Source organism: Lolium perenne, chromosome 1, assembly GCF_019359855.2.
Source record: "Lolium perenne isolate Kyuss_39 chromosome 1, Kyuss_2.0, whole genome shotgun sequence".
In the NCBI taxonomy this organism is placed as follows: domain Eukaryota; kingdom Viridiplantae; phylum Streptophyta; class Magnoliopsida; order Poales; family Poaceae; genus Lolium; species Lolium perenne.
Window position 1 is genome coordinate 24,759,431 of NC_067244.2, and position 14,582 is coordinate 24,774,012.

A 14,582-nucleotide genomic window follows, 5' to 3' on the forward strand; every position below is an offset into this window, starting at 1 on the left:
AATTAATGAGAATATTAGATTGATGGCTGAATTGCATGCTAGGTGGGAAAGAGAAGAAAACGAAAAACTTGCTAAAGAGAATAATGTAGCTAAAGTTTGGACTATTACCACCACTAGTAATGATAATGCTTCACATGTTGCTACACCTCCTACTATCAATGGTAAAATAATTGGTGTTGGCAATGTTTCTACTCCTAGTGCAAAGCGTGCAAAACTGCCTGAAACTGCTAAAACTGCTGAAACTGTTTGTGATAAAACTGCTGAAATTTTTCAAAATATTGGGGACAATGATCCCATTGCTGTAGATCATAATGGTTTAGATTTTGATGATTGTCACATCTCTGAAGTTATAAAGTTCTTACAAAAACTTGCTAAAAGTCCCAATGCTAGTGCTATAAATTTGGCCTTTACAAAACATATTACAAATGCTCTCATAAAAGCTAGAGAAGATAAACTAAAACTTGAAACTTATATTCCTAGGAAGTTAGAAGATGGTTGGGAGCCCATCATTAAGATGAGGGTCAATGATTTTGATTGTAATGCTTTATGTGATCTTGGTGGAAGTATTTCTGTTATGCCTAAGAAAATCTATGATATGCTTGACTTGCCATCATTGAAAAATTGTTATTTTGGATGTTAATCTTGCTGATAATGCTATAAAGAAACCTTTGGGGAGGATTGATAATGTTCGCATTACGGTTAACAATAACCTTGTCCCCGTTGATTTTGTTGTCTTGGATATTAAATGCAATGCATCTTGTCCCATTATATTGGGAAGACCTTTTCTTCGAACTGTTGGTGCTACCATTGATATGAAGGAAGGTAATATTAAATATCAATTTCCTCTCAAGAAAGGTATGGAACACTTCCCTAGAAAGAGAATGAATTTACCTTATGATTCTATTATTAGAACAAATTATGATGTTGATGCTTCGTCTCTTGACAATACTTGATTCACACTTTCTGCGCCTAGCTGAAAGGTGTTAAAGAAAAGCGCTTATGGGAGACAACCCATTATTTTACTTCTGCACTTTTGTTTTATATTTGAGTCTTGGAAGTTGTTACTACTGTAGCAACCTCTCCTTATCTTTATTTTATTACATTGTTGTGCCAAGTAAAGTCTTTGATAGTAAAGTCAATACTAGATTTGGATTACTGCGCAGAAACAGATTTCTTACTGTCACGAAATTGAGCAGCCCCTTCTGTAGGGAATTTAGAAAAATCTGCCAATTTACGTGCGTGATTCTCAGATATGTACGCAACTTTCATTCAATTTAAGAATTTTCATCTGAGCAAGTTAAGTGCCCCAGAAAAATTCGTCTTTACGGACTGTTATGTTTTGACAGATTCTGCCTTTTATTTCGCATTGCCTGTTTTGCTATGTTTGATGGATTTCTTTGTTCCATTAACTTTCAGTAGCTTTGTGCAATGTCCAGAAGTGTTAAGAATGATTGTGTCACCTCTGAATATATGAATTTTCAATTATGCACTAACCCTCTAATGAGTTTGTTTTGAGTTTGGTGTGGAGGAAGTTTTCAAGGGTCAAGAGAGGAGGATGATACAATATGATCAAGAAGAGTGAAAAGTCTAAGCTTGGGGATGCCCCCGTGGTTCATCCCTGCATATTTTAAGAAGACTCAAGCATCTAAGCTTGGGGATGCCCAAGGCATCCCCTTCTTCATCGACAACTTATCAGGTCACCTCTAGTGAAACTATATTTTTATTCAGTCACATCTTATGTGCTTTACTTGGAGCGTCTGTTTGTTTTTATTTTCGTTTTTGTTTGAATAAAATCGGATCCTAGCATTCTTTATGTGGGAGAGAGACATGCTCCGCTGTTGCATATGAACACATGTGTTCTTAGTGCTACTTTTAATGTTCATGGCGAAGGTTGAACTACTTCGTTCATTGTTATATGGTTGGAAACGGAAAATGCTACATGTGGTAATTGGTATAATGTCTTGAATAATTTGATACTTGGCAATTGTTGTGCTCATATAGATCATGTTTAAGCTCTTGCATCATGTACTTTGCACCTATTAATGAAGAACTACATAGAGCTTGTTAAAATTTGGTTTGCATGATTGGTCTCTCTAAGTCTAGATATTTTCTGGTTAAGGTGTTTGAACAACAAGGAGACAGCGTAAAGTCTTATAATGCTTACAATATGTTCATATGTGAGTCTTGCTGTACCGTTTTATACTTGAGTTTGCTTCAAACAACCTTGCTAGCCTAGCCTTGTATTGAGAGGAATTCTTCTCGTGCATCCAAATCCTTGAGCCAAAAACTATGCCATTTGTGTCCACCATACCTACCTACTACATGGTATTTCTCCGCCATTCATAAGTAAATTACTTGAGTGCTACCTTTAAAATTCTATTCTTTGCCTTTACAATACATAGCTCATGGGAAAATAGCCTTAAAAACTATTGTGGTGAAGAATATGTACTTATGTATCTTATTTCTTAATAAGTTGCTTGTTGAGCGGTAACCATGTTTCTGGGGACGCCATCAACTTTTACACCTTTGTTGAATATCATGTGAGTTGCTATTCATGTTCATCTTGTCTGAAGTAAGGGCAATTTTCATGATCAAATGGTTTGAGTATGCATATTGTTAGAGAAGAACATTGGGCCGCTAACTAAAGCCATGAATCATGGTGGAAGTTTCAGTTTGGACACACATCCTCAATCTCTTATGAGAATATTATCTGTTGTTGAATGCTTAAGCATTAAAAGAGGAGTCCATTATCTGTTGTCTATGTTGTCCCGGTATGGATGTCTAAGTTGAGAATAATCAAAAGCGAGAAATCCAATGCGAACTTTCTCCTTAGCCCTCTGTACAGGCGGCATAGAGGTACCCCTTTGTGACACTTGGTTGAAACATATGTTATGCAATGATAATCCGTGTTAATCCAAGCTAATTAGGACAAGGTGCGAGCACTATTGGTATACTATGCATGAGGCTTGCAACTTATAGGATATCTTGTACATAACACATATGATTTATTACTACCGTTGACAAAATTGTTTCTATGTTTTCAAAATGAAAAGCTCTAGCACAAAAATAGTAATCCATGCTTCCCTCTGCGAAGGGCCATTCTTTTACTTTATGTTGAGTCAGTTCACCCACTTCTTTCTATCTTAGAAGCAAACACTTTTGTCAACTGTGTGCATTGATTCTTACATGTTTACCTATTGCACTTGTTATATTACTTGGTGTTGACAATTATCCATGAGATAAACATGTTGAAGTTGAAAGCAACCGCTGAAACTTATATCTACCTTTGTGTTGCTTCAAAGCTTTCTACTAAGAATTTATTGCTTATGAGTTAACTGTTATGCAAGTCTTATTGATGCTTGTCTTGAAAGTACTATTCATGAAAAGGCTTTGCTATATGATTCAGTTGTTTACTCATTGTCTTTACCATTGCTTTGAATCGCTGCATTCATCTCATGTGCTTTACAATAGTATTGATCAAGATCATGATAGCATGTCACTTCAGAAATTATCCTTGTTATCGTTTACCTACTCGAGGGCGAGTAGGAACTAAGCATGGGGATGCTTGATACGTCTCAAACGTATCTATAATTTCTTATGTTCCATGCTACTTTTATGATGATACTCACATGTTTTATACACACTTTATGTCATTATTATGCATTTTCCGGCACTAACCTATTGACGAGATGCCGAAGAGCCGCTTCTTGTTTTTATTGTTTTTGGTTTCAGAAATCCTACAAAGGAAATATTCTCGGAATTGGACGAAATCAACGCCCAGGGTCTTATTTTTCCACGAAGCTTCCAGAAGACCGAAAGGATTACGAAGTGGGGCGACGAGGCGACGCCACGCCAGGGCCGCGCGGCCAGGGTGGGCCCGCGCCGCCCTAGCGTGTGCCCCCCTCGTGTCGCCCCTAAACCTACCCTTCCGCCTACTTAAAGCCTTCGTTGCGAAACCCCCAGTACCGAGAGCCACGATACGGAAAACCTTCCAGAGACGCAGCCGCCGCCAATCCCATATCGGGGGATTCAGGAGATCGCCTCCGGCACCCTGCCGGAGAGGGGAACCATCTCCCGGAGGGCTCTTCATCGCCATGATCGCCTCCGGATCGATGTGTGAGTAGTTCACCCCTGGACTATGGGTCCATAGCAGTAGCTAGATGGTTGTCTTCTCCTCATTGTGCTATCATGTTAGATCTTGTGAGCTGCCTATCATGATCAAGATCATCTATTTGTAATGCTACGTGTTGTGTTTGTTGGGATCCGATGAATATTGAATACTATGTCAAGTTGATTATCAATCTATCATATATGTTGTTTATGTTCTTGCATGCTCTCCGTTGCTAGTAGAGGCTCTGGCCAAGTTAATACTTGTAACTCCAAGAGGGAGTATTTATGCTCGATAGTGGGTTCATGCCTCCATTGAATCTGGGACAGTGACAGAAAGTTCTAAGGTTATGGATGTGTTGTTGCCACTAGGGATAAAACATCAATGCTTTGTCTAAGGATATTTGTGTTGATTACATTACGCACCATACTTAATGCAATTGTCTGTTGTTTGCAACTTAATACTGGAAGGGGTTCGGATGATAACCTGAAAGTGAACTTTTTAGGCATAGATGCATGCTGGATAGCGGTCTATGTATTTTGTCGTAATGCCCTGATTAAATCTCATAGTACTCATCATGATATATGTATGTGCATTATTATGCCTTCTTTATTTGTCAATTGCCCAACTGTAATTCGTTCACCCAACATGCTATTTATCTTATGGGAGAGACACCACTAGTGAACTGTGGACCCCGGTCCATTCTTTACATCTGAAATACAATTTACTGCAATTGTTCTTTACTGTTCTTCGCAAACAAACATCATCTTCCACACTATACGGTTAATCCTTTGTTTTCAGCAAGCCGGTGAGATTGACAACCTCACTGTTACGTTGGGGCAAAGTACTTTGATTGTGTTGTGCAGGTTCCACGTTGGCGCCGGAATCCCTGGTGTTGCACCGCACTACACTCCGTCACCAACAACCTTCACGTGTTCCTTGAGTCCTACTGGTTCGATAACCTTGGTTTCTTACTGAGGGAAAACTTGCTACTGTGCGCATCACACCTTCCTCTTGGGGTTCCCAACGGACGTGTGTCAACTGCACGCATCAACGTCCTGCTAGCTGTCGGCTACCAAGGCGATGGTTCCTTTGATTCCAACCTTCAGGTTTTCCTGCCGATAAAGCGAGGCATGATCTTCCTTACCAAGGAAGGGATGGACAAGTTCAGAGAAAATCTCAGGTTGCGTTTCCTTAGGAAAGAAGTGTGGAAAGAGTCGCTTAAACGCAACACGGGCATTGGAAATATTAGTGCACGCCAGATCGCCATGCAACTCGAGGATTGAAAGAGTGTCGAGAAGACGATCCTTGATCCCCTCGTGCAAGGTAAAATCTTCACCCATCCTTCCTGCTGGAGAAAAGAATGGGTTCATCAATATTTAGAGAAGCAAATCAACATAAACACAAATACAGGCGAAGGAAAAATACTTACTAACGAATCTCCGATTCTGGGTGTCGAACCGATCTACTATGGCGTTCTCGCGCTCGATCTGCTGAGCAATCTTGTCGATCAAAGCATGCTTAGCATTTTGAAGTCTCTGGCGAAGGTCCCCAACTGTAGCGGCCTCTTCTTCGGGTTTCTCGCGATCCTTTTCACTGAGCTCTAGCTTAGCCGCAAGAGCATCATCGCGTTCTTCGGCTCGGTGGAGCGCCACTGAAAAGATAGTGAGCAAAGACCAATAATCAAAAAATCAGTAACATGTGATAGGCGAAGAAAGTGAGTCAACAAAGATAAGGTAGGCTTTACCTCTCAAATCGCCGGCTTCATCACGGAACCCAATAAACTGGGTTCCAAGTTTGATGAGATGCTTCATCAGAGGCTATAAAGAGTAAATGGAGGGAAGCAAGTTCAGAAGAGGTAGAACTCGCCAAACGGTCAAAAACATCGATAGCAAGAGAAAAATAGATGAGTAATACAAAACAACGAGTCACGAAAAAGAAGACTTACATCGTCCAAAGAAGGAGTCGAGGAACTCCCCGCAATAATCTCATGACTATCGCAAGCCCCACCCCTTGATCTCTTCGGCGAAGGGGCACAGGGGCTGGCCATAGGAGTCGATGTTTCCGCGTTCTGTTGAGGAGGAGGCGAAGATTCCGCAGCAGTGCGGCGCTCTTCAGAAAGGACCATGGTATTGGACGTGCTTGTCGGAGCCGTACCATGAACCGCGGTTTCTTCCTTTTCTTCTTCCTCTTGAGAGCTGTCAATATAGAAAAATAAGCATTCCGAAGAAACAAGAAGTTAGACAAAACATGAAAACAAAGGGACTTACGAGCTAACGGCGCCAGCATCATCGTAGGTGTCAAAGGCACCCTCGTCTTCAGGCGAAGTTTCTTCGGCAGCCGAGTCAGTAGGTTTGGACGTGCCGGAATCTTCGACATCATCTCTCTTTCTCTTGCGCCCAGGAGAAACAGCGAGAGGAGGAGAGAGGGAGCGGCCAGAGTCAGAATGTTCTGAATCAGTCTCTTTTTCGAAGGACGCCACTGATTTTTGAGAACCCGCGATTTCACTCTCAGGATGAGAGGTTTCTTGCGAGTCGTCAGTAACAACGGCTCGTTCATCTACCTCTCCACCTTGAGGGAGTGGAGGAAGAGAAGAGATAATTGGGTGGTTCTGTGTAGCATTAAGTAAAGGCAGGAGAGTAAGGACATGAGAAAATGCAACAGCAGTCAATAAACATGGCTAGTTTAAACCAAAAAGAGATACTTACATTGGGAAGAGCGTGGGAGGCACTGTATGGCTCCACGCGGCAAGAGGATGGAACTTCGTGTTTCTTGCTCAAGGAGGAAAAACATCGGATGAGTTTCTCCAAGTCTTTCACAGAGAGGTCCTTGGACAAACGATCAACATCTTTCTCGCCAGAGTACATCTAAAGGGGTTTTTTGCGAGCCTGCAGAGGCTGCACCCTGATCCTAAGGAAGTAAGCAGTTATCTGAACACCGGAAAGTTCCTCTCCGTTGGTGTTATAGAGCTGGTGGATGTGCTTCATCAGGGCTTCAGTGGCCGTCCTTCCTTCGGCAGTGGCCTCTGCGTCCCAAGATCGGCACCTGAGAATTTCTTCGGCAGCTTCGAAGGGAGTGATGACATACTCCTGGGAGTTTTTGTACTCGTCCTGGATGTATAACCATCTCTTGCGCCACCCTTGGCCGGAGTCGAGGAATTTGACGTCGAAGTAGTCGACATCAGGACGAACACAGATGCAAACGCCACCTACGTTGTAGACGACGTTTCGGGAGTTGTTGCACTGGAGGTAGAAAATGCGTTTCCATAGGCCCCAATGAGGATGGGTGTCGAGGAAACACTCGCACAAAGTAATGAAAATGGAGATGTGGAGGATGGAGTTCGGGGAGGATGGAGTTCGGGGTCAGCTGGTGTAGCTAGATCCCGTAGATAGAGAGAAGACCACGGAGAAATTCGTGGACAGGGGTGGAAAGGCCGCGGATGAGATGGTCAATGAAAGTTACCCGGTATCCGATTGGAGGGCGCAGGAAGCTTTCGTCGCCAGGGAAGATCAACGAGTCCTGCTTCTTCAGCAGGCCAAGTTTCTTGAGCATCCTCGTGTCCTGGTTGGAGATCTTGGACCGCTCCCACCCAGAGACCTCGACCTCGTCCATCAGAGCGTTGGTGCATGGAGCTATGTGCCTAGTCAGCTTCGTGCGCGGCGGCATAGGGGAGCGTTTTGGTGGAGCAATGACGCGAAAGAGAGCAAGGGTTTGAGGAGCTTAGAGGAACGACAATGGCAGAGGCATAGAGAGGAATACGATGTGAGGCGCGGCGAAGGGGGAGAATGAGGACGATGAGGTAATTTTATAGAAGGAAGCTGACCCGCCGCGCCGTTGGATGAAAAGATGAAGGGTTTTAGCCTTACACGTGTTCCAAGGGGTAAGCTAGTATTTTCATTTCAAAATTACTGGTGGGAGTTACTACGCGCGTGATACGTCTCCGACGTATCGATAATTTCTTGTGTTCCATGCCACATTATTGATGTTATCTACATGTTTTATGCACACTTTATGTCATATTCGTGCATTTTCTGGAACTAACCTATTAACAAGATGCCGAAGTGCTAGTTGCTGTTTTCTGCTGTTTTTGGTTTCAGAAATCCTAGTAAAGAAATATTCTCGGAATTGGACGAAATCAACGCCCAGGGTCCTATTTTGCCACGAAGCTTCCAGAAGACCGAAGAGGAGACGAAGTGGGGCCACGAGGCGCCCAAACCCTAGGGCGGCGCGGCCTGCCCCTTGGCCGCGCCGACCTGTGGTGTGGGGCCCTCGTGTGGCCCCCTGACCTGCCCTTCCGCCTACTTAAAGCCTCCGTCACGAAACCCCCGCATCGAGAGCCACGATACGGAAAACCCATCGAGACGCCGCCGCCGCCAATCCCATCTCGGGGGATTCAGGAGATCGCCTCCGGCACCGTGCCGGAGAGGGGATTCATCTCCCGGAGGACTCTACGCCGCCATGGTCGCCTCCAGAGTGATGTGTGAGTAGTCTACCCCTGGACTATGGGTCCATAGCAGTAGCTAGATGGTTGTTTTCTCCCCATTGTGCTTCATTGTCGGGTCTTGTGAGCTGCATAACATGATCAAGATCATCTATCTGTAATTCTATATGTTGCGTTTGTTGGGATCCGATGAATAGAGAATACTTGTTATGTTGATTATCAAAGTTATGTCTATGTGTTGTTTATGATCTTGCATGCTCTCCGTTACTAGTAGATGCTCTGGCCAAGTAGATGCTTGTAACTCCAAGAGGGAGTATTTATGCTCGATAGTGGGTTCATGTCTCCGTGAATCTGGGGAAGTGACAGAAATCTCTAAGATTATGAATGTGCTGTTACCACTAGGGATAAAACATTGGTGCTATGTTCAAGGATGTAGTTACTGATTACATTACGCGCAATACTTAATGCAATTGTCTGTTGTTAGCAACTTAATACTGGAAGGGGTTCGGATGATAACCTGAAGGTGGACTTTTTAGGCATAGATGCATGCTGGATAGCGGTCTATGTACTTTGTCGTAATGCCCAATTAAATCTCACTATACTCATCATAATATGTATGTGCATGGTCATGCCCTCTTTATTTGTCAATTGCCCAACTGTAATTTGTTCACCCAACATGCTGTTTATCTTATGGGAGAGACACCTCTAGTGAACTGTGGACCCCGGTCCAATTCTCTATACTGAAATACAATCTACTGCAATACTGTTCTACTGTTCTCTGTAAACAATCATCATCCACACTATACATCTAATCCTTTGTTACAGCAAGCCGGTGAGATTGACAACCTCGCTGTTTCGTTGGGGCAAAGTACTTTGGTTGTGTTGTGCAGGTTCCACGTTGGCGCCGGAATCTCTGGTGTTGCGCCGCACTACATCCTGCCGCCATCAACCTTCAACGTGCTTCTTGGCTCCTACTGGTTCGATAAACCTTGGTTTCATACTGAGAGAAAACTTGCCGCTGTACGCATCACACCTTCCTCTTGGGGTTCCCAACGGACGCGTGCTGTACGCGTATCAAGCTCTTTTTCTGGCGCCGTTGCCGGGGAGATCAAGACACGCTGCAAGGGGAGTCTCCACTTCCCAATCTCTTTACTTTGTTTTTGTCTTGCTTAGTTTTATTTACTACTTTGTTTGCTGCACTAAATCAAAATACAAAAAAATTAGTTGCTAGTTTTACTTTATTTGCTATCTTGTTTACTATATCAAAAACACAAAAAAAAATTAGTTACTTGCATTTACTTTACTTGATTCATCATGCTTCCTTTTAATTTTACCACAAAAGACATACCGGTAGGACGTGGGTCTATAGTTGGGAGAAATAATATAGAAGAATTTTTCAATCATGTTAGTACCATTGAAGATTTTGAAGATAGACACTTGGTAGACCTTGCTCCCACTTATGAAATTGCTGCTGCGCATTTAGTTCGCCTGTTGGAAACTAAATTTGTTAATCTCAATCCTATAATCCAACACATGTTCCTTACACTTGGTGATATGGAAGAGGGGGAAAAGAAAGATTTTGTTTTAGAAACCCTTCTTAGAGAATTTGATGGTCTAGCAAGAGAAGCTAGAAAGGTCTTTGCTAAATTTAATATGCTTGGTTCTCATACTAATTTTGTTAGTCTCCTTGAAAAGATGGACATGGATAGAATAAGATACACTAATAATATTGATGATGGAGGGGAGATCGAAGCACCAATACCATGTAAACTCCTAGCTATGAATGATGCACTAGAAAATAACTATGCTTGGCTTGTTCCCGAAAATTTGTTTGATGAGAGTAGCAAGCCCAAGACTAATGAAAAGGGAGACGCTAAAACTTATGTATCCAATATACTATGCTTGGTTGAGAAAAATTCACACCCCGCTGTAGAAGTACCACCCTTCGATAACACTTGATACACACTTTCTGCGCCTAGCTGAAAGGCGTTAAAGAAAAGCGCTTATGGGAGACAACCCATGTTTTTACTACAATACTTTGTTTTTATTTTGTGTCTTGGAAGTTGTTTACTACTATAGCAACCTCTCCTTATCTTAGTTTAGTGTTTTGTTGTGCCAAGTAAAGTCTTTGATAGTAAAATTCATACTAGATTTGGATTACTGCGCAGTTTCAGATTTCTTTGCTGTCACGAATCTGGGCAAAATTCTCTGTAGGTAACTCAGAAAATTATGCCAATTTACGTGAGTAATCCTCAGATATGTACGCAACTTTCATTTAATTTGAGCATTTTCATTTGAGCAAGTCTGGTGCCTCGATAAAATTCGTCAATACGAACTGTTCTGTTTTGACAGATTCTGCCTTTTATTTCGCATTGCCTCTTTTGCTATGTTGGATGAATTTCTTTGATCCATTAATGTCCAGTAGCTTTATGCAATGTCCAGAAGTGTTAAGAATGATTATGTCACCTCTGAACATGTTAATTTTTATTGTGCACTAACCCTCTAATGAGTTGTTCTAAGTTTGGTGTGGAGGAAGTTTTCAAGGATCAAGAGAGGAGTATGATGCAACATGATCAAGGAGAGTGAAAGCTCTAAGCTTGGGGATGCCCCGGTGGTTCACCCCTGCATATTCTAAGAAGACTCAAGCGTCTAAGCTTGGGGATGCCCAAGGCATCCCCTTCTTCATCGACAACATTATCAGGTTCCTCCCCTGAAACTATATTTTTATTCCATCACATCTTATGTGCTTTTCTTGGAGCGTCGGTTTGTTTTTGTTTTTTTGTTTTGTTTGAATAAAATGGATCCTAGCATTCACTTTGTGGGAGAGAGACACGCTCCGCTGTAGCATATGGACAAGTATGTCCTTAGGCTCTACTCATAGTATTCATGGCGAAGTTTCTTCTTCGTTAAATTGTTATATGGTTGGAATTGGAAAATGATACATGTAGTAAATTGCTAAAATGTCTTGGGTAATGTGATACTTGGCAATTGTTGTGCTCATGTTTAAGCTCTTGCATCATATACTTTGCACCCATTAATGAAGAAATACATAGAGCATGCTAAAATTTGGTTTGCATATTTGGTCTCTCTAAGGTCTAGATAATTTCTAGTATTGAGTTTGAACAACAAGGAAGACGGTGTAGAGTCTTATAATGTTTTCAATATGTCTTTTATGTGAGTTTTGCTGCACCGGTTCATCCTTGTGTTTGTTTCAAATAGCCTTGCTAGCCTAAACCTTGTATCGAGAGGGAATACTTCTCATGCATCCAAAATCCTTGAGCCAACCACTATGCCATTTGTGTCCACCATACCTACCTACTACATGGTATTTCTCCGCCATTCCAAAGTAAATTGCTTGAGTGCTACCTTTAAAATTCCATTATTCACCTTTGCAATATATAGCTCATGGGACAAATAGCTTAAAAACTATTGTGGTATTGAATATGTACTTATGCACTTTATCTCTTATTAAGTTGCTTGTTGTGCGATAACCATGTTCACTGGGGACGCCATCAACTACTCTTTGTTGAATATCATGTGAGTTGCTATGCATGTTCGTCTTGTCTGAAGTAAGGGAGATCTACCACCTTATGGTTAAGCATGCATATTGTTAGAGAAGAACATTGGGCCGCTAACTAAAGCCATGATCCATGGTGGAAGTTTCAGTTTTGGACAATATCCTCAATCTCATATGAGAAAATTATTAATTGTTGTTACATGTTTATGCATAAAAGAGGAGTCCATTATCTGTTGTCTATGTTGTCCCGGTATGGATGTCTAAGTTGAGAATAATCAATAGCGAGAAATCCAATGCGAGCTTTCTCCTTAGACCTTTGTACAGGCGGCATAGAGGTACCCCTTTGTGACACTTGGTTAAAACATGTGCATTGCGATGATCCGGTAGTCCAAGCTAATTAGGACAAGGTGCGGGCACTATTAGTATGCTATGCATGAGGCTTGCAACTTGTAAGATATAATTTACATGATACATATGCTCTATTACTACCGTTGACAAAATTGTTTCATGTTTTCAAAATCAAAGCTTTAGCACAAATATAGCAATCGATGCTTTTCCTCTATGGAGGACCATTCTTTTACTTTCATTGTTGAGTCAGTTCACCTATTTCTCTCCACCTCAAGAAGCAAACACTTGTGAACTGTGCATTGATTCCTACATACTTGCATATTGCACTTATTATATTACTCTATGTTGACAATATCCATGAGATATACATGTTACAAGTTGAAAGCAACCGCTGAAACTTAATCTTCCTTTGTGTTGCTTCAATGCTTTTACTATGAATTATTGCTTTATGAGTTAACTCTTATGCAAGACTTATTGATGCTTGTCTTGAAGTACTATTCATGAAAAGTCTTTGCTTTATGATTCACTTGTTTACTCATGTCATATACATTGTTTTGATCGCTGCATTCACTACATATGCTTTACAAATAGTATGATCAAGGTTATGATGGCATGTCACTCCAGAAATTATCTTTGTTATCGTTTTACCTGCTCGGGACGAGCAGAACTAAGCTTGGGGATGCTGATACGTCTCCGACGTATCGATAATTTCTTGTGTTCCATGCCACATTATTGATGTTATCTACATGTTTTATGCACACTTTATGTCATATTCGTGCATTTTCTGGAACTAACCTATTAACAAGATGCCGAAGTGCCAGTTGTTGTTTTCTGCTGTTTTTGGTTTCAGAAATCCTAGTAAAGAAATATTCTCGGAATTGGACGAAATCAACGCCCAGGGTCCTATTTTGCCACGAAGCTTCCAGAAGACCGAAGAGGAGACGAAGTGGGGCCACGAGGTGCCCAAACCCTAGGGCGGCGCGGCCTGCCCCTTGGCCGCGCCGACCTGTGGTGTGGGGCCCTCGTGTGGCCCCCTGACCTGCCCTTCCGCCTACTTAAAGCCTCCGTCACGAAACCCCCAGTACCGAGAGCCACGATATGGAAAACCTTACTGAGACGCCGCCGCCGCCAATCCCATCTCGGGGGATTCAGGAGATCGCCTCCGGCACCCTGCCGGAGAGGGGATTCATCTCCCGGAGGACTCTACGCCACCATGGTCGCCTCCGGAGTGATGTGTGAGTAGTCTACCCCTGGACTATGGGTCCATAGCAGTAGCTAGATGGTTGGTTTCTCCCCATTGTGCTTCATTGTCGGGTCTTGTGAGCTGCATAACATGATCAAGATCATCTATCTGTAATTCTATATGTTGCGTTTGTTGGGATCCGATGAATAGAGAATACTTGTTATGTTGATTATCAAAGTTATGTCTATGTGTTGTTTATGATCTTGCATGCTCTCCGTTACTAGTAGATGCTCTAGCCAAGTAGATGCTTGTAACTCCAAGAGGGAGTATTTATGCTCGATAGTGGGTTCATGTCTCCGTGAATCTGGGGAAGTGACAGAAATCTCTAAGATTATGGATGTGCTGTTGCCACTAGGGATAAAACATTGGTGCTATGTTCAAGGATGTAGTTACTGATTACATTACGCGCAATACTTAATGCAATTGTCTGTTGTTAGCAACTTAATACTGGAAGGGGTTCGGATGATAACCTGAAGGTGGACTTTTTAGGCATAGATGCATGCTGGATAGCGGTCTATGTACTTTGTCGTAATGCCCAATTAAATCTCACTATACTCATCATAATATGTATGTGCATGGTCATGCCCTCTTTATTTGTCAATTGCCCAACTGTAATTTGTTCACCCAACATGCTATTTATCTTATGGGAGAGACACCTCTAGTGAACTGTGGACCCCGGTCCAATTCTCTATACTGAAATACAATCATCTTGCAATCTTGTTCTACTGTTCTCTGCAAACAATCATCATCCACACTATACATCTAATCCTTTGTTACAGCAAGCCGGTGAGATTGACAACCTCGCTGTTTCGTTGGGGCAAAGTACTTTGGTTGTGTTGTGCAGGTTCCACGTTGGCGCCGGAATCTCTGGTGTTGCGCCGCACTACATCCCGCCGCCATCAACCTTCAACGTGCTTCTTGGCTC